The sequence below is a fragment of the Lytechinus variegatus genome, chromosome 4 (genome assembly GCF_018143015.1).
Source record: "Lytechinus variegatus isolate NC3 chromosome 4, Lvar_3.0, whole genome shotgun sequence".
Taxonomy (NCBI): domain Eukaryota; kingdom Metazoa; phylum Echinodermata; class Echinoidea; order Temnopleuroida; family Toxopneustidae; genus Lytechinus; species Lytechinus variegatus.
In genome coordinates, this window is record NC_054743.1 from 10,464,687 (window position 1) to 10,487,263 (window position 22,577).

Below are 22,577 nucleotides of genomic sequence, written 5' to 3' on the forward strand. Positions count from 1 at the left end.
AGAAAGTGACCATTTTGATTAAAACAAAACATAATTGTGGTAAATTCAGTGGCGTACCTAGGATTTTCCACGGGGGGGGGGGGCCGTCGCCAAAAAATTTGACAAGCTTGGGTTACTTTGTTTTTTTTTTTCATTTTAAACTTCTTTTAACTTAGAATTTCCCTTCATAAGTAAGAAAAGAAGACTTTTTGTCAACCTATAAAGCCGACGTTTTTGTTTCCAATACTCAAGGGTACGCGGTTTCACACGTTAATAGCCTACTTATTAAAGGGTGCAATTTTAGATCGAAAATACTTGTTTAGGGTCACTGGCGTAAATCCCGGGGGGATGGAGGATATATCCCCCACTTTTCGAGGAGGGGGGATGACCTGTACAAACACCCCTCACACTTTTTACGAAAGAAATGAAAAAAAAATCACAAGAGATAGTTGCTTTATTAATAAAAATTCTTCCTAAAATACCGCTTAACTAAAACAATATTATTGAATCATAAAATGCAAATAAAGAGCCAGTTCACCATTTCCAAATGAAATACTTATTTATTATAACATTGAAGAGAAACCCTCGTTTCTTCCAATTCATCAATGTTGGGGTCCTTGGGAAGGGATTCAGATGGAAAGTCAATGTAATCTCTTAATATAAAACCATTGAACCATCATGGGGTAAGAAAAATAATAATATTGGAGGGGCATTTGCCATATGGACATACAGTGTCGTAACTACGGGGGCACATACCCCCCCCCCTCTCCATCGGCTGACCCAAAAAGGGGGAAAAGGAGAAAAGAGGGAGAAAGGAAGAGAAACGTAGTGGGAAAGAAGAAAATATTATTCACTACTATGTTATATTATATTATAATTATGTTACATTACATAAGAAACATTTTTATCATAACTTCATGAAACATAATTTGCCCAGGGCCTACGTCTTCATTGTTCCTAGTGCTCGCATTGTCTATTTAACGAGATACATAATACTGAAGTACTAAAACATCCCGTTTTCAAGTCAATACAAACCAAATATATTTCCTAGCACTTGAGTTATCATTGTTATATGTAGTGACAGACTTATGCTTCTTTTATACAGTGCGTATCAAAAAAAGTTTACACTTTGAAAAAGCCCTGGGAATTAAAAATATACAACATGTGGGTATTTTTTTCACATGTAATCTTAGGTTTGGGTCTCATCTATCCAATGAAAGTAAAAGTTTTGACAGAATGTTACACTTGAGTGAGCACTGTCCATTTTTGTAAAGCTCGCAGAAATCTGTTTGCGCAGAAATGCTAGTTTTCACGCTGTGTCTTGGGGAAAGGGCGAAATCAAATTTACCCTGCGAAACATTTCTCATACATTTCCCTTGCAGTTTTAATCAATTGAAATAAAACAGATATATTCAAGCATTTTGTAACAATTTTGCCACCAGAATTGAAATTTCAACTCTTAGTAAGCACAACCTTTACCCTTTTTGTGCTAGCTGGATCTGAGGACTTAATTTAATGTGAATAAAAGTTTATATCAGACATCTCCAGCATTTTTTCAATAAAGTTTTCTCATTTAAAGTGGGTTTACATTTATTTGTTATTAATACTTGTTTCTCCACGACTTTTCCAGGCTTGACAAAGATTAACAAAATTAAAATCAAGCCTAAGGCATTTCATGTAAATCGCAGCTCAGTGTAAAGCAAATATCGTCACGATGGCCTCGGTGTGTGGGGGAGTGGGGTAGAGCGCAATGCACTCTTCGAAGTGTTTTGGGCAAAGAAACAAGTTAAAAAAGGTAAAAGATATCTTCAAATCAATTTTACTAGCTAAATTCAACGTGTAATTCATGATTAAGGTCTACTTTTATTCGCTTAACTATTTCAAAGTTCTGCGCAAATCATTTTTGACTAACTTTTCAAAAGTAAGTGGTGCTCACTCAAGCGGAAATATTTTTCGAAAGTTTTATGGTCATTTGCTTAAATGGACCTGTACCAATGTTAAAATGTGGTAAAATCTTCAGGATATTACAAATGTATAATTTTACAGGACTTTTTCTAAGTGTAAACTTTTTTTTGATACGCACTGTATATATGACTCAAGTGATTGCCCCATGTTTAGGTCTTCGTATATATGAAACATTTCCTGTCCGTGATTACGTTCGCATTAGTGGATTGGTGAGATATGTCTGCTCTTCATGAATTCCTAAAATCAGTCCTTAAAATGTCCCTTCTTCTGATCTGAATATCAAAAATTTTCAGCTCGCGCTTCGCGCTCGCATCATTTGACTAATGAAACTCGTATGGTCCCAGTTACTTCCTACAAAGAAACCTTAGAATGCCACACTTCAAGTCTAAATTGTCTAAATTTTCAGCTCGCGCTTCGCGCTCGCAATATTTGATTAGTGAGATGCGTATGATAATCATGATTGTAATGACTACAAAAAGTGTTTCATGTGTTCAGATGTAATTCTAATAAAATCAGCAAGCGCTTGGCACTCGCATTAGATGACTATGGTGAGATATGCATACTCTTAATGGATTCCTAAATATATTCCTTATAATCTCTGTGTTTGGGGTCGAAATTTCAGCTCGCGCTTCGCGCTCGCTTTATTTAGCAAGACAGGTACCTATCGTGATTACACAAATTTGATTATAATGTCCATTTTTAGGTGTGAATATAAAAAAATTCAGCTCGCGCTTCGCGCTCGCATTGTTTGATCAGTGAGATACATATCCGTTTAATGAAATTGTCCTTAAAATTTCTCAATTAGGTAAATATAACTGTCAAATGAGCGCCCTTCGCGCGCTCACTCAGTGATTAAAACATTTTGCTGGTGCCCCCATAATGCCGTGACCCACGGTACACCACTGTGGACATATCAATGACAATTCCTTGCATATCTAAATACATGATTGCAAAAAGTGTCAAAATATTTCAGTCATCCCCCCGACCCATCATTGTTAGTTCAGTATTAACATGGGCCTAGGTTGTTTATTGTCTTAAGTGCCCTTTAAAAAAAGGCACTTTTCCCTATGCCCCCAGCATATTTAGCACATTGAAATAAGGTACAAAGAGAATTCATCGATGGTAGGTCTGTAATAATACTTTCAGAGTTTTTCCATGATCCATTTTCTGTTAAATGGCGTACTTTCACTATTCTTTTACCGTACCATTTTCTGAAATACAATAACATGTTTTATGTTTCAATTATTCCTTATTGTTTCATTTTCGAATTGAGCAACTTCGAATATATCAAGATAATGAAGTTCAGCCCATGAAGTGGGTATACGGGTAATTAATATTTTTTACATGATATAATCATGTCTACTTGAGAACAGTTGAATTGAATGGGCCATGATATACCGCCTAATTCATGGAACCAAAACAAACAAATGGGTGGTTCATCAACTCTTACAATTTGGGGAACCGGGAAATTGTGAGTGATTTAAAACGATTACACTTCGTAATTCCGAATTAGGTTCGCAATTCCGAATGTTCGTAATTCCGAAACACGTAAATTGCCTATACCTCGATGCTTGTTAATCCGAAAACGTAAAAGGGTTTGTTAATCCGAACATTTGTGGCGTTATTCCGAAGGTTCGTTAGTCCGGAAACGAAATAAGGTTCGTTATTCATTTCATTTTCGAAATAACGAACCTTCGGAATTACGAGCCTCACATCGTTTTCAGACTAATGAACATTCAGAATTACGAACCTCATTATGTTTTCGGACTGACATACCTTCGGAATTACAAACCTTCGGAATATCCGAACCTTCGGAATTTATTTATTTATTTATTAAACAATATTTCAATAGGGTGCCCTTTCAGCAAAAGCTGGTATCAAAAGGGGCCCTAAAAGCATAAAAACAGTACATGTATATACAAGTGGTAAAACATACAATGTAAAACAAGGTAAAAACATATAAATCATACATAATTATTAGAAGACAGAAAGGCATGAAAAATTAAATCACTAAATATTTGTGGTACAAGAATCATTGACATTTTAACATTTGCTGGACATTATATATGATTTCAGTTCTTTTTTAAAACTAGAGAGTGTGGATAGGGTTTTTAAATGAAGGGGCAAGGAATTGAACATTGATATTGAGGAAATAATGAATGAGCATTTATAGTATTCAGTATTGCATTTTGGGACATCGAGTAGTAGATTGGAGGCGGATCTTGTGTTTACGTTATGTTTTTCGGATACTAATTTAAAATTTTCATTAAAAAAGTCGGAAGATAAATTATTTAAGCTCTTAAATATAAATATACATCGAAAATACATTACTCTTTGGGGATAGGAGAACCATTCAAGTGTTTTAAATAACTGATCAGAAGGGGTGAGGACGTTTGCTTTGAGTATTATTCTGGCAGCACGTTTCTGAAGTTTTATTATTTGATTTGTTTGTGTGATAAATCTTAAACCCCATACCTCACAACAATAGTCAATTTGACTTTGGATTAAACAGTTATAGATTAGTTTAGCAGTGGTAACATCAATGAATGGATTAGCCCTTTTCAGTATGGCGAGAGCAGCACATACTTTTTTACTAACGTGTTCTACATGATCATGCCAAAGAAGTTTATCGTCTATTATGACACCTAAACACTTAGTGGAGTGAACCTTATTTATTACTTTACCATCAAACGTGATAGAGATATCTGAATTATTATATTTGTTCATTCTTTGTCTTGATCCCAGAATCATCATATTTGTCTTTTCAACATTGAGAATCAATTTATTTAATTTTAACCATTGGTTTAAAGCATTTACATCTTCTTGTAAAGCCAATTTCATACTTTCTATATCACATCCTGATAAAAATAATGTTGTGTCGTCGGCATACATTGTAACTTGACCATTTTTTATTACATTCGGCAGGTCGTTTATAAGTACTAGAAAGAGTAGCGGACCTAATATGGATCCTTGTGGTACTCCGATAGACACACTTTCTTTCTCAGAAATAGATTTGTTATATTGAACACATTGCAATCTCATGTTGAGATAAGAGTTAAACCATCTAAGTGTTTTATCGGAACAGCCAATACGCTGGAGCTTATTTAGCAGTACATTCGTGTTGACAGAGTCAAACGCACGTCTAAGATCAATGAAAACAGCACACACAAGCTGACCATTGTCTATTGCTTTAGACCAGTGATCCGTCATTGAAGCTAAAGCGGCTGCGGTTGAGTGACCCGGTCGGAAACCGAATTGTACTTTACTCAAGATTGACTTTTTGGTGAGATAATCGTAGAATTGTTGATGGGCAAGTCTTTCAATTATTTTGCTTATCGTGGGGAGAATTGAAATTGGGCGATAGTTACTTAAATTTGAAGTGTCACCTTTTTTATAAATGGGTAAGACTTTTGCGCATTTCCATTCATCAGGGTAGGTGCTCTCCAAAAAGGATTGATTGATGAAATTTGTAATGTAAGGTAGAACAGTTTGAATTGAAATCTTTAACGGTTTCGCTCCGATGCCATCCAAACCGCACGCTTTAGATTCTTTTAACAAATTGAAAACCTTTTTTACCATATCTTCATTTACGGGTGAGAAATTAAACGTATCTTCTGGTGGTATTGAATTACACGCTGTGTTATCATTCTGGTTATTACAGTGTATATCATTACTAGTTGTATTTATATTGATAAAATAATTATTAAAAGCACAAGCAATTTCCATTTCGTCTTCAACCATCTCGCCTTCTATATTAAACTGGTTTGGTAATTTCTGTTGACTTTTTGGAATTAGGTTTCTGAGACATTTCCACATATTTTTTGGATTATTTCTGTTCAATTTGATTTCATTCATAATGTACGAACGCTTTTCATTTCTTATCAATGTATTAACTTCGTTTCTTACTTTTTTTAATTCAGTCCAAGTACTCTCCGTTTTGGTTTTAATTGCTTTGACATGAAGGAGATCCCTTTTTGTCATAATTCTTCTGATGTCAGATGTTATCCATGGCAGGCTTTCATTACGTACTCTTATTAACTTGATAGGTGCAATTTTATCTATGATGTTTTGGTATAATTCTTTCCAGGCATTCCAACTGCGATTCACATTCGTTGGATCTAAACAATCATCAAAGTTTACATTAAGAAATTCTTCATTAAAATTGCTTGGAGTAACATTTTTGAAAGACCGTATTTGTAATGTTCTCCCAGCTTTTCTGACCTTTATATGCTTGCGTCTTATAGCAAATACCATAAAGTGATCACTTATAGAGGTGATAATTGTACCTTTACATAATATATTATCATGGTTTGTAGTAAATATCTGATCAATTATTGTGCTAGACGTATTTGTAACCCGGGTCGGTGAGTTTATTATCTGTTTTAGATTGTATGGATCCATGACCCTTTTAATTTTATTTCTGAAGCTGTTCCTAGCGTTAATTGAGTAATCACAGTTTGTGTCACCAAGAATAAACACTTCTCGATTGTTGTTCACTGGGGAACATTGCAATCTTTCTAATACGTCAGAGAGTTTGTCAAAGAATTCGACTCCCGTAGATGGCGGCCTGTATAAGCCAATTACATACACGTCTTTTTGGAACTGTAAATGTACCTGTAGACAAATTATTTCTAAATTACTATCTTCAAATTCAATACGTCTGGTGTATCTATGACGATTTGATATGTAAGCCACAATGCCACCGCCAGAGCGGGTTCGGTCATTTCGTTCAACATTAAACCCTTCAAGGGATATTTCATCATTACATATAGTTTGATCACAAAATGACTCATTTATACATAGAAAATCAATATCATTTATGGCATCTGAAAGTAAATACCTGAGGTTGTCTATTTTGTTGATTAGACCACGAATATTTAGTGACGCAAAAACCAATCCCTTTTTAAATCGTGGGATTTTGCCATCAGATAATTGAATGCAACTATCTTTAGTTAAAATTTTGTCAGTTTCAAAATTATCGTTCACATGAAAATTGGTGTCAACCTTCGGAATATCCGAACCTTCGGAATAACGAAGCTTCGGAATTACGAATATATGCGGGTGTAACATGTGCTTTAAATCGATCAATTGTGATATTATACATTTTGATGATAATTATTCTCCCATAATACGTCAGAGCCTTCCAAAGATTAATACGTTAAATTTTATCTATTTTGACAGACCAAATAAGGGCATTAAAGCCCTTTACATATTTGCATAATACAACCCCACGATATTTAATTGCTTCATCAGACCATTCCAAGCTGCATATACCATTTGTTTCATTATAATTAATATTAAGTGGCATAAATGTGGTTTTGTCTGAATTAAGTTTTAAGCCAGAATATTCCCCGAACTTAATAACATCTTGAAATACGACATTTCCTGCCTGGACGAAAATAACAAAAAGCAGGGGCCGCAGAAGGTTCCCCCCCACTTTGAAAACCGTTCCGCGGCCCTAAGAGCGGTGTCATCTGCTAACTGTGGGATTATTCTTTAGAAAATGGCTCTTTGTGGAATGGAATCTTAATACAACTGACTTTGTTGTTTGACCTTATCTGTGACGCCATGTATAGACCGGGGGCTGGGATACTATTCAGCTGATCGGGTACACTATATGGTTTTCATGTTGGCATGAGTGGTCAACATGGTCAAGAAATGTGTAATGCATATCAGGGGACCGTTTCATCAACATTTTGTCTGACAAGTTGTCAGATCTGACATCTTTCCTTGATTCTGATTGGCTGAGAGGCTATGTTACTATAGTAACTGTCGGATAAAATGGGACTTGTCTGATAAAACGTCCGACAAGTCCTTTCATGAAACGCTCCCCTGATCTACCGCCCCCACCCCTATACACTATTTCTATCTCATCTATTTTCATTCAAACTCTCACCCTCTCTTCATAATTGCTTTCACCATTTCTCCTTTTTCACTTTTATCCCGCTTTGCTTTCTTTCCTCTCATTGTTTTCTCCTTTTCGTCCTCCCTTTTTCTTTCTTTCTTTCTTTCTTTCTTTCCTTCCTTCTTTCTTTCTTTCTTTCTTTCCTTCCTTTTTTCTTTCTTTCTTTCTTTCTTTCGTTCTTCCTTTCTTTCTTTTTTAAAGTTCTTTCTTTCCTGCACTAGCAAATTATGTCTTCAACTGTCATTTTTATTTGTTAAACTGTATTTTAATGTTAGTGTTCTTTTTAGCACCAGCCAATGGGAGTCTTTTAACAGAAACTTGATTTCTTTTTATAATCCCCAGGCATTAACCGGTGTTCTTTCCTTTTTTTGTGTGTTTTTTTTTCTTTATTTGATATTTTATATTGGATGTTGTATGATGATTGTTTTCAGTGTAATGAATTTGACTATTGTCATGAGTATGTGTACCTGGAAATGGAATAAAATAAACAAAATCCCGAGGTGATTTTCAGGCCATAAAATCACCAAAATTGGATGCTGTGACCGCCATTCTGCATACCGATCGATAGCAGAGATACATGTAAGTTCGTTTTCATGCACATGATTTCAAGAAAGTATTATTGATATAGGCCTATGTTTTAGAAATCACCGAACTTTATTTTTTTAATACTGGTTGCGTTTATAAATTATATACAGTAACTTAATCTTCCTTTGAATCCTTTTCATTATTAGAATAATGTGATATAACTTAAATTTCACTCCAGAAATTTCTCAAAACAATTTGTAATGATTGCAGATAATATAAATAATTTTATTCAAAGTTAAAATGCTTTATGTGTAATTGAATTGTCAGTCTTTGTCCGGTATTCTGGGCCTATATTATCTCGATCTGCGATAGTCACATTTAAAACGTGTTCATATCTTTGTTATTACGTGAACATGTTCATTTCTTTTGATTTATGAACAAAATGCATAACAATGTAAAACTGATGTGCGAATAATACAGTGCTTTTACGTATAGTGATTGCACCGTACGAGTGCTGATTTTCTGCAGATTACGTTTATTTGATAGCACGAGTTTGTAAAAAAAAAAAATGCAGGATTCTTTTCCCCCTTTTCACTCCAGGCGGCACGTTACAGAGACCATCAAGGCCAACGTCAAATAACGTCTTATTAAGGAGTCCTCTTTTTGTCCAAAATTTTCCACAAAACATCGGAGTTATTGCGCACAGCACTTTGCTGTTCTGACTCTAAAGTCAGCTTTTTCTTATTTCTTCCTTTTTCTTTTCTTTAGAATATTTTGAGTATACTCACTAATCTTTAATTTAATAAAACCCCCAATAAAAGCAATAAGTAATTAAATTGCTTTTTTCAACTAATTTTCCATATACTAGTAGCAGAAACATTTTCTTAATCATACCAGGGACGGATCCAGCCTAGCCAATAGGGGGGGGGGGGGGGGGGAGGCTGGAGATGGAATTTTTTCAACCATATTTTCCCCGATCGGCTGCTTGAAGTTTCTTTGAAGGGGTAGTCGGAGTAGTCACTTCTCAGCTTTATTCTTGTAATTTAACACAAAACACAAATATATGGTAATCTCATAGTTCTTATCATTTAAATAGTGCGAGCTATTTTTTTTTATTTATGTATTTTGTCCTAAAATATGAACATTCTGGTCAATATTGGTGATCCTGATGTGAATGCAACTATATGGAATTTGCAATATACTTTTGAACTGATCAAAAAGGTACCTGTTGAACTGCTTGCAGTTGGCCATGACGACGTTACTATTTCAACAATCAAAATAATAATGCGAGAATGAAGCGCGAGCTGAAAATTTTTGACATTTCTACCTAAAGATTGAAAATTCTTAACACTTTTTGTTATGATTGGTATATAACTAAACAATATTGATGGGAGCGCGAAAGTTTGATAGTTAGGTTTAAACAATGTGACACTCTTTTCATAAATCATGAAAAGGATGGGTATAATTAGGGATCTTCCTACAGTAGTAATGCGAGCACAAAGCAAGAGCAGATTTTTTTTTTGATATTCTAATCTTAAACTGGATGTTTTAAATAGATCAAGGGCGGATCCAGGATTTTTAAATAGGGGGGGCGCCAGCGGCGAGGGAGCGAAGCGACCGAGCGGGGGAGGGTGTGGGAGGGGGGTTCCCCCCTCCCACGGCAAGGACTTTTTCAAAAAATCATGTCCAAAAGTCGTATTTTGAGAGCACCTTTAGAAGAAAAATGCACACTTAAATCACTGTAACTTCATGAATAAAAGACACATACTGACTCATTTAGGAGCTGGTTTCCAGTCACACGCCGTATAAGCGGTCATTCAACACATACATTTGGCAAAGGCTCTTCACTTGCTTGCATCGTGTGATTGAAACGTCAAATTTAAATGATACGAAACTGAGACTTGTAATCGATAAGTTCCGAATAATCCATTCTGTTTATTGTCATTTGTGTATTTACATTGTGTGTTTCAAACGAGAATTGTTTAGTCGTATGGCAACATGCATAAAATTTGTATTTTTTTTATTCACTTGGGTCCAATCTATCACAAAATGATAGGGTTCCAATTTTCCCCACCCTCACCCACTGCCTGAGGGGGGGGGGGGGTCACCTATATCGAGACCCACTAAAATCAGGAGTATTAGTAATTTTGCGCCCGGTTAAACAATGAATTATTTTATGGTATTTTATCATCCCTAGACAGCTAAAATGCCTATATCTGAAGGCTTCAAGTTGGACGAGCATCCTACCAACCATATCCCCTACTCCCCCCCCCCCAACTGACTGGCATACAACTTTCACCATTCGGCCACTCGTTCTAGAGTACAATTTACGATTAAAGGACTTCTATTCGAATTGTCAATTATGTACTTCTCGGCTAATTTCCAATTACTGATAGACAGAAAAAACACATAAAATATAATTTTAGCCCCCCCCCACACACACACACGCACATATTCATTATTGAAATAACATGTGATGTTTAGAGAACTTCCGAACTTACATTGTTTTTCACCAGTTGTTAGTACTAATTGACCTCAGGAATAATATACTAAAAATCTGCATCAGGGAAAGTGGTTATTTTCAAGATAGTATCCAAGATGGCCACCATTCACTTAAAATTAATGAATACGACTCACTCATTATCCACCCTAGAATCCTAATTAGTTTCATACTCCATGGTCTAGGAGTTAAAATAATTTGTTGACACAGGGTAGAGTGAATATAAGGACCCAAGGATACCTGGAAAATATAAGATGGCATCAAAAAAGCCTGCCGTGTGCTAAAAATCCGCAATTTGGTTTTGATTCAATGATTTTAAGGGTGAAGTAGTAAATTGGAAAAAAAGTTCAAGGACAGTGAGTGGTCTGGTGGGTCCAAAAATCCATGATGGCTTCAAAGATGGCTTCATTTATTCTGAAATGGCTGCTAAAATTAAAGCAGACATAGCTGATTTCATATCGTCCATGGAAATGTGATTTCGATGTTTAATTTTAAACCACTGGTTTGGGTTAAGTAATATATAAGGATAAGTTACAAGGACAGACAGTGGTCTGGTATGTTAAAAAATCAAAGATGAATTCCAAAAAATGATCTTAAAATGGCTGCTTGATACTTAAAGCGGACAAAGTTCATTTCATATTGGCCTGGGAGATATCAGGTAGGTGTTTCATAAAGCTGTTCGTAAGATAACACGACTTTAAGAACGACTGGTGATCCTTTCTTTTGGTAAATGGTATACACCATAGGGGATGGTTTAGCGCGTAAGAAAGGATCACCAGTCGTTCTTAAAGTCACTCTTAACTTACGAACAGCTTAATGAAACGGCCCCAGTTTGGTGTCTAAACCAATGGTTTCAAGGGTCAAATAAGACATTTGGATAAGTAAATAAGGGCTGTCAGTGGTCTGCTATGTCAAAAAATGCGATATGGCCTCCAAAATGCAGGGTCTAAATTGACTGTGCTTCTTAAAAGTAGACATAGTTCATTAGAAATGCACATTGTGGATTTGATTTTGGTGTCTACACTAGAGTTTAAAGGATCAAGTATTGTTTCAAGTTGAAAGAACAGTCGGATGTCAAGTTTATCAAAAATCCAAGATTGCTTAAATGACTGCTATTACTTTAAAAGTGGATATAGAACATTAAACATACACCTGGGGATATTATTTTGGTGTCTACACTAGTATTTCAAGAGTTGAAATTAAAAATACATATTAAGGACTGGCTACAATGACTATGCAGTTATCCATTTTGCCTTAAAATCCAAGTGGGCTTTAAAAAAATGGGTACCAAAATAACTACTGTTAATACTTAAAAGTGGAGACATTATTCAAACAATACCAACCTGTGAGAAATGTTTTGGTGCCTACACTTATATGTATGGGATAAGTTATCATATTGATTCGTGAGTTTGTAATAGCGCCCACTTGATGATTTTTTTTTTAATCTACCATGGATTTTAGACAAAATGGAAAACTAAATATCCTTGTTATTTGTTGAATGTATTATCTAACCCTTTATACCACCATGTAGACATCCAAATTATTCCTCACATATTAATATTGTATAAACTCTGACCATTATTAATGAGTTTTAGGAATCATTTTAGATGCCATTTTGAAAACTTTCTTGGATTTTTAGGCAAAATGGACAAGTGCATATCTTTGTAACTAATCGAAAGTACTATTATAATCATGAATCCATTCAGTGGACACCAAAATCATATGTCCTTGGTGAATTTTAAATGAACGATGTCCATTTTTAAGTAACAGCATTCACTTTAGACTCAGATTTCTTCACGACATCTTGGATTTTCCGACATAGACCAATGACTGTCCTTGTTATGATATGGTAATATTAATAATATAGGTATATTTACCTAGGGAAGCCACTTCAGTTCTAAAAACTGTTCTCCCAGCGGGCCTTGCCATTATTATTACCCCTGCCTTAGATGGGCTGCCTATGCGCTTTAGCATTCAAGGAATTCCTTCGCGCATTCAGGGAATTTCTACCGGGTACCCATTTACCTCACCTGGGTTGAGAGCATTACAATGTTGATAAATTTCTTGCAGAATGAAACTATGCCATGGCTGGGATTCGAACCCACGACCCTTTCAAAGTCAAAAGACCAATCCACTGGGCCACAACACTCGAACGGTTGTAACTAATTTTCTGACTTTAAAAATCATGGTTTAAACATGAAACCATATTCTTGATGGATATTACATGTCCACTTGTAAATAACAGTGGCTATTTTATACTCTATTGTTTAACATACTCGACCAACGACTCTCCTTGTAACTTATTCTAATGTATTATTAGACTCACTTTTCCATGGTAGTCACACACATTCATATTCCCGGATATTGAACAAACTATATCGGTTTTTCAAGCAGCAACAGCAATTTCAAACTCCATTTTTGGAAGCCATCTTGGATTTTTTAACATACCGGACCACCGACTGTCCCGGTATGTTGAGTCCAAGATGGCCTCCAAAAGTTAAATAAATAAAGAAAGGAAACGGTATTCTTGTCCCAATTATGATCGTTGAAACCATGGTCTAGACACCGATTCCATCTATCTCAGGTATATAAAATGTGCTATGTCCATTTAAAGTATCAACAGCCATTTTAAACTCCATTTTTGGAAGCCATCTTGGATTTCTGGGTCCTTGTAACTTTTCCCGATATACTTCTTCACCCTTAAAAATCTTTGAATAGAAACCAAATTAAGGTCACTTAAGTAACAAAATAAAAAATCCAGGATTTTTTTATTTTAGCCCAAGGTAGCCATTTTGCCCCCCCGGGGGGGGGGGGGGGCGAGAATCAAAACAAATTAGATGCCCATACTATGAATCGGCATTGGAAATAATTGCTCTTGAAATGTGTCAGCTTTCAAATTTATTGATAAAATTACAGTGCCTAGAATTTGATTTTTTTAGGGAAGTGCTTATCATAAGTTATGGCGCCCTCTAGTGTTGTAGTAAGGTTTTCACTGCATAAAATCCTGAAATGGGGATGATTTTTACATCAATTGACCAAAAATAATGATATACATTACATGTGATATATTCCTCTGTTGTTGGATTGTATGACAAGACATATTCATTTCATTTTGGAATCCTTTTGTCCAAATTTTAGTGCCAAAAAAAGGGAAAAATATTTTGGGGGCAATATTTTACAATTTTGGGGCATTTTTCGTAAAGTCCGCCCCCGTATGGTAAAAGTTAAAAAACATTGACATCACAACATCATCAAATATTCATTCTCATACACCTCAGACAACTTAAAAATATAATTGGCAAAGAAAAGTGAGAAATAAGGTTGAAAACAATGGATTATCCTATTGGGCTTTGTACAGGCCAATATGGCGCCAAAAAGGACCCCCCACAAAGGGAAGGAGGGGTCTGAAAATTTGACCCCCATCGTTTTTGGTCTAAGGGGACCCTATTGAAGCCAAAACAACCAAAAAATCAATTTTGGCACGCTAGTCCTACGGGAGCTGTGTCAGTGACATACCGTACCACACTATAGATGACAGATTTCTCAATCCAGTGAATTTTTGTATCAATAAATCCGGTCCAAGGTATGCAATTACTTAACTTATTTGTATTTCCCTGAATTTCATAATTAAATTTCGCCCAAAAAACAGTTTTAAATCGCGATCTATAAAACGCTAGTTACCTTGTCTGTAGCCACGGACCCCCAACCACTTGAGTCTATGGATGGTGAGTGGAGCCAACGCAGTTCAGCGGAACAACCAAAATACAGAGACTGAAGCTTTTGGTCTAATCATGCACATGCAATGAATAGTCTCATAGAAAGATTTTCATTAAAAAATCCGACTCGAAATGCTGGAAAAATGGCCTTATCCTGAAATAAGTCCTCTCTTCTCGTGTGTGTCGGTGTGTGTGCGCTCGTGTACTATCACTTGTTCACTGCTACCACCCTGCCTGTGGGGAATCTACAGGTAGGACTATCATGGTATGCCAATGTTGCCGGGGGGGGGGCCACTTACATTGACGAGTGGATACCATGCGCGACCAAAAAAACACGTAAAAAGGATGTCTTTTTCACGATAGGGCACGTTACGTACGTAACGTGATAAGGGTGTCAAAAACAAAAAAATAATGAAAAAAGGGTATCTATTTCGCTAGGAAAATTACGTGTTTAGGGTCGAATTTGCGGGGATGATAAAACAAAATTAAATGTCTTGTAAAGGATGTCCTTTTTGCCCCAACACTACGTGTTTAGAGTCCGATTTACGCGAGGTGTAGAAGGTGGGGTCGTACTTAACCAAATAAGGTAAAGCCGATGACCGAAGGACCCGTAACAATAAAACATTCCTGTACTTGTTTAGGGGCTCATTTCAGGGAATATTTGCCAAGAGTATCGTTTTGTTTCCAATACTTGTTAAGGGTAGGGTTTCACACGCCAATACTCGTTAAGGGGTGCATTTTCAGAATATGGAAATAACGTGTTTAGGGTGCTTTTCGAGACCCCATGGTCGCGCATGGTATCCACTCGTGAATGGAAGTGGCCCCTCCGGGCAATGTTGTACAGAGCACACACTTTAAAAAATCATTAAAATATCACTTTTGTGACCAAAATTACTAATTTCCATACAGTTGCAATTTATTTTTCATTAGTAACTTTGGAATAATTTTTGTATTCACCAGAGCGCTCAAAAACTTGAATTTGGGGCATATTTTTTGTATGCCCTCTATTGGTGGAAAGAAATAAGGCAAGAAAATTTTCATTTTTTGATCTCTATTTTTAATCAAGAAAAAAATGATTTAAAGAATCAAATTTAAATAAGAGTCAAGTTGTATGAATAATAAGTGTAGTGGAAATTGTCAGTGCAAAAAAAATCAAGCATTTGCCCCAAAGAAAAAGAGAAAATAAGCCAAACATTGCCACCCTTATTTTGCCACACATGGAGATATAAGTGAGAACAAGGTTATATCATAACCTTGTTCATTGAATGAGTGTACTATTAGACAGCTGGCAGCCGTCTGTTTCGAGGAGTTTTTTAACATTTAAAAAAAAAATTCTCCTCGTACACAGACGGCTCGCTATCGTGCAGCCACCATTAGGGGACTTGCAATGCAAAATCCCAACGTCGGGGCTCTTCAATTTTTGTTTTTAAAGGAGAAATGTATTGATTATGAATGTGGTCTTATTATATATCAATGGAAAGGTAATGATGTGGGGATTATCAGTGGGTCATTCAAAAATACCGAAAATAATACAAGAGGTGAAAATCGCCGATTAAAAACGCTAAAATGCCTCTCCGAAATATGCCTCGCATCGGTCTCTGAATTGACTGGAATTTGATGACGTCACTGCCTGTACGAGAGGCGTGATTGGCTCTCCCACGTGAAGCTCCACTTGCATGCAAAAACCTGTCGCGTTGGTACGTTTCCTCCACACTGTCACTGAATACTAATTTTATCTAGATTTGGATTTAAAAGTTGATGATTTTAAAAATGAAGAGAATGATGATGAAGTGAACAACAAAGTGACGTAGTTGGAGGTAAATTGGGGGAATTACGCCGATGATGATGATCATGAAAATTCAACTTGCATGACGATCACAAGTCATGTACATGCGGATTCGCTACCAACTCATGCAGCTGCTGCTACAAGTGCTAGCCACACTGCGCGGGCCAAATTAAATCCATGAAAATGAATAACCACATCCAGACAGAGTCTATCATAAGAAGAAAAATAATGATATAACTGTACTTACAAACAAGTGAATAATCCGAACCTGAAGGCAAATCAACTCAACGAATAGCAGCAGACGATATGCACCGACGATAAACTTCATGTGGCTGGGATAGATTGTCACTCGTTCTGTTAGATGTAATTTTTATCTCATTAATTTGACAAAATTACGAAACTCGGGGAATTATTTATCTATATAAAAATATAGTAACATCTCTTATTATTTTTTGAATTACGAAAAAACCTTTTTGAAGGAAAACGTTGAGGTAAACTAAAATTACATGTAAAACATGTGTAGCTTGTATGTCATTGCCATAGAGATGTATATTATTGACACTAGAGGGCGGACTTCATCAAATTGCTGTGAATCCATGTTCGGGGCGGCCGCCATCTTAAAGAGGGCAAGAGCGCGGATTTATAACACACGGCTCTATGGGAGAATATCACATATTTCACTTTTTTACATTATATTTTCAATTTAATGCTGTATGCAACGTTAAAATCACAAGGTAAAACATTTTTATGTTAAAATATATGATAACCATGCATATTTTATAAAGGAGATGGACTGAACATCCAGAAAACGGGGGAAAAATAGGTTGCATTACCTGATGTAGATCAGGGCTTGGTCTGAAGTTTCCCCTCCTTTCAGTTAATTTTGAGGAAATCAAAGTAGAAATCATATGGTGAATCACTGATAATCCCATTAAATATAATATTGGAGACTATGCGACGTTATAGCTATATTTAACACCACGGGTGTTAAATCTAGCAGCCCAATCAATAAAGGACCACACCATCTGGTGTTGGAGTTACACTGCCACTGGTGTTAAGATTACCAACATTTAGGATGTTAAAATATATCAACACCAGTCTTGGTGTTCGATTTGAACACGAGTCGGAGAATGTTATGAAGTTGACACCATTTGGTGTTCATTTGACACCCTCGAACACCTGCAGAAACGAACATTTAAACGAAAGTTTAAATCACCCATTGGTGTAAAAAAAATACCAACACCAGCTTTGGTGTTGTTTCACGGTTCGGATTCACACCATTTGGTGTCCGATTTCAAGTTCTTCAACACCTGCAGCCTGACGGTGTAACTTAACACTAGGGTATTTTTTTTTAAATACCCCAACAACAGACAGTGTTGAGTTACTCCAGTGAAGTGTAACTTCAACAATAATTTTTGTTAAAATATTTCTATCCAACACCTGTCACGGTGTTGTTTCAACACTTCTGAGTATTTGGTGTTTATTTTACACTCTAAGTGTTGTTTCAACACAGTATATTGCTTGAACACTGCCGGAGTGTCAAATGAGCACCAAGTTGTTTCAACACTTCTGAGTATTTGGTGTTTATTTTACACTCTAAGTGTTGTTTCAATACAGTATATTGCTTGAACACTGAGTGTCAAATGAGCACCAAATCAAGAGAACATATGAACACTCTAAAGTGTTAAGTTGACCTTATCTTACACCCTTGTCACGGTATATGCTATATGATGGCTTATATACTCAGTCGACCTCGTCGTTTTCCCCCGTTTTCTGGATGTTCAGTCCGTCTCCTTTATCAAATATGCATGGTTATCATATATTTTAATATAAAAATGTTTTACCTTGTGATTTTAACGTTGCATACAGCATTAAATTGAAAATATAATGTAAAAAAGTGAAATGTGTGATATTCTCCCATAGAGCCGTGTGTTATAAATCCGCGCTCTTGCCCTCTTTAAGATGGCGGCTGCGCAATACATGGAATCACAGCCGCATAACGCGCGCGTCAATGCGAGCGATTACTCTAGTGTCGATATACATCTCAATGGTCATTGCAAACAAACCATCTCAAACATGCACAGTACCGGTATTCCTTCCTTGCTCGCCTTGCTGATTGAGAGCTGTGCAACACGTGCACAGATCTATTTTCTCAGTCAAGGCGAGCAAACAATACGGCATGTGTTGTTGTGATAGTTTGTTTACGATCACATATGCTACACAATGTTGGGGATGATCTTTTACATCTAATTTTTATTTACCTCAACGTTTTCCTTCAAAAAAGGTTTTATCGTAATTTAAAAAATGATAAGAGATGTTACTATATTTTTATATAGATAAATAATTCCCCGAGTTTCGTAATTTTGTCAAATTAATGAGATAAAAATTACATCTAATAGAACAAGTGACGATCTATCCCAGCCACATGAACTTTATCGTCGGTGCATATGCCATATCGTCTGCTGCTATTCGATCGTTGAGTTGATTTGCCTTCAGGTTCGGATTATTCACCTGTTTGTAAGTACAGTTATATCATTATTTTTCTTCTTATGATAGACTCTGTCTTTATGTGGTTATTCATTTTCATGAATTCAATTTTGCCCGCGCTGTGTAGCTAGCACTTCCAGCTGCATGAATTGGTAGCGAATCGGCATGTACATGACTTGTGATCGTGTTGCAAGTTGAATTTTCATCATCATCATCATCGGCGTAATTCCCCCAATTTACCTCCAACTACGTCACTTTGTTGTTCACTTCATCATCATTCTGTTCATCTCAAAATCATCAATTTGAAAATCCAAATCTAGATAAAATTCTGGGTTTTCTTTCATTTCGGGATCGCCAGGTATTCAGTGACAATGTGGAGAAAACGTACCCTCGCGACAGGTTTTGCATGCAAGTGGAGCTTCACGTGGGAGAGCCAATCACGCCTCTCGTACAGTGACATCATAAAAAATCCCCAATTTCGCGGACTTAATTCTGCGTGTTTGGATCAGAGAGAGAACTTTAAACTATCAATTAACTGAGTTTCATCGGTCTCCATGATAAATGATGTACACCATCGTGTTCTCCTTATTTTCTCCTTTATTTTGATATATGATTCTCCATTTTTACGATTTTCAATATATTTCTACTTTAATGAATAAAAAAATTGCCAATTATTGCGACCAAAATGCAAATTGATATTCCCTCTTGGCATTAATTGCCAAAAAACAGAGAAAAATCAAGTTAAAAGGAACAAAAACAGTGACTTACCTCGGCTGTCACGCAAATTCACTTCCCCGTTTTTTCCGATCTTAAGTACATAAACATATGGCCATTGAGTCCCCTGTACAGATCACACTAGAACTTCGGTCTCTGTATTTGGTGAGTGAAGCCAACGGAGTTCAGCTGAACAACCAACATAACAGAGACCAAAGCTTTTGGTCTAGTTGTGTATATACAAAGCCCGGGGGGAGGCATTCGACCCCAAAAATGGTGAGGGTGTGCGCCGGGCGCGCGTTTCCGTTTTACACCCTGGCGAAGGCATTTTCCGGAAAAGTAGCCAAAAAGCGACTAGTGAAGAGTCTACACACGTCGCTGGTTGCATGCAGCGTGCGACACAGGCGAGTCCACCACCGCATGTTACTGATCAGAGCACAGAGTTCCTCGGCACTTCATGTACAGAGAGAGCGGCAGTCAGGAGTGAAATCCGAACATGCTTTTGCAGTCGCGTTGTTTATGATAGTTTTTTTTCTAAAAATAAATTATTAACTAAATGAATAGAATGACAGACAAAATCAAAATAAACAGATACTTATAATGGAAAGACAAATTGAAGTTTGATGGATTGATACACTTAGAAGCTGCCGAAAGATAGATATAGAAGACTGATAAATAGATAGAGACAAGATAGACAGATAGATAGATAGAAATAGAGAGGGAGAGAGAGAGAGAGGTGGATAGATAGAGAGAGAGAGAAAGAGGGAGAGATGGATGGATAGATAGAGAGAGGGGGAGAGACAGAGAGGTCGATATATAGAGGGAGAGGGGGAGAGAGAGAAAGGGAGAGAGAAGGATAGATAGATAGATAGAGAGAGATAGAGAATTTGAGAGACAGATAGATGTTAGATAGCCTGATAGAAAGATAAAGAATGAGAGAGACAGAGAAGATAGACAAATTAACAGATAGATAGATACATAGATAGATATATAGATAGAGAGAAATAGAGAAAGACAGACAGATGGATAGATAGAGATAGATAGATGAGAGATAGATAGATGTTAGATAGATAAAGAGGGAGAGAGACAAAGAATATTAACAAATTAACAGATAGATAAGTTAAAAAAATAGAGAGAATAAGAGAAAGACAGACAGATTGATAGATAGATAGATAGAGATATTAAATAGATAATTAAAGAATGAGAGAGACAGAGAAGATTATTAACAAATTAACAGATAGATAGATACTCTAGTTAAAAAATAGATAAATAGATAGAGAGAAATAGAGAAAGACAGACAGATGGATAGATAGATGGATAGAGAGATAGATAGATGTCAGATAGATCAAGAATGAGAGAGTAGAGCGACAAATTAACAGATACTGTAGTTACATAGGTAGGTAGAGAGAGAGAAATAGAGAAAGACAGACAGATGGATGGATAGATAGAGAGAGATAGAGAATTTGAGATAGATAGATGTTAGATAAAGAATGAGAGAGACAGAGAAGATTATTAGATAGATACTGCAGTTACATAGATAGATAGAGATAGAATTTGAGAGATAGATATATAGACAGATATAGAGAGAAAGACAGACATCAGCAAATCGGCAAAGGCAAATGATCTAGGCAAACATTCGGTGCGGACTTTGGATCGCGCGCCAGCTGATAATGTAAACAAACGTAGACGTAGACTCTTCACTAGTCGCTTTTTGGCTACTTTTCCGGAAAATGCCTTCGCCAGGGTGTAAAACGGAAACGCGCGTCCCGGGCGAGACAAAAACTTGGAACGGATCGCCAGCGTGTGAGTGCGTACACATCCCTATGCCTATGGAATGGTCATACGTGCATGATGCAGCTAGCGCGGCCTTCGTCAGTCAGGATGAGCTCTGCGGCCGCTTTTCACCAAAATTGCAGCTCATTGTAGCCGCTTTTCACCCAAATTGCAGCTCATTATAGCAGACCAATGCGATCAGAACTGCGTAACGAAAAAAATGCGAAGCTTTGGAGCAGATTTCTTTTTTCTCGATAAGAAGAAAAAGCTATGCCTTGGAGCGGCTTTCTTTGTTCTTTTTCTCAATAAGACAAAAATGCTATGCCTTGGAACGGAAATTTGAGTGTAAAAATGGGGGTCCCCTCCGCGGCACATACCCACTATGCACTATATACTGAGTGCCCCCCCCCCCCCCGGGTTACAAAGTCAATGCCAATGGGAGTTGAAAGAAATCACTGCCGCTGATAAAATAAACGACAGTAAATGGAGTGTTGACTTCAACCAGGATAATGCTGGAAAAATGATGAAATTTTGGCATTTCATGTGACAGCCTCAAATGCAGCCTTTCGAAAATCCCAGAATTGTGTGCAAAGTGAATGGGTTGGCAGACATGGGGTACCTATAACTTTGAGGACTTCATGATGATATTTTTTAATATTTTGACATATACTTCTTCATTACGAAGTTTTGAAACCCTTGCCATCGACATTAAAGCAGGCCTTGTCAACAAGGATTGATTTCCTTAGGAAATCCATTGTTGAAGATAGAAATCACATAAATTTGTTTTATTTCATTTATCTATACACCTTAATATGATTAATGCGCATGAAGGTGCAAAAAATAGTTGATAAAAATGTGAAAAATGAAAAGTTTCTTTTCCGACAGATCTCCTGTAGATCCCTCGATCCATTCCGTAAACACCGCACATAGTAGGCTTGACCCTTAAACCGCTTTGTTTTGACGTAGCTTCGATAAGCAATGTTACAAAATGCCATTTTGAAGAACAATTTATAGTTAAAAATTATTATTTAACAAAATAATTAAATTTGAAACTTGATTACAAATATTGAAAATTTCTATTATTACAATAGTAATTATTTATAATCAAGTTTTAAATTATTAGATTAAAAATTGAAATTTTTAGTCTTTTATGTCACCTTGATATCGTGAGAGTAACCCTCTTTTCTCAAAATAAAGGGCTCCCAGATGTATATTCCTGGTGTCATG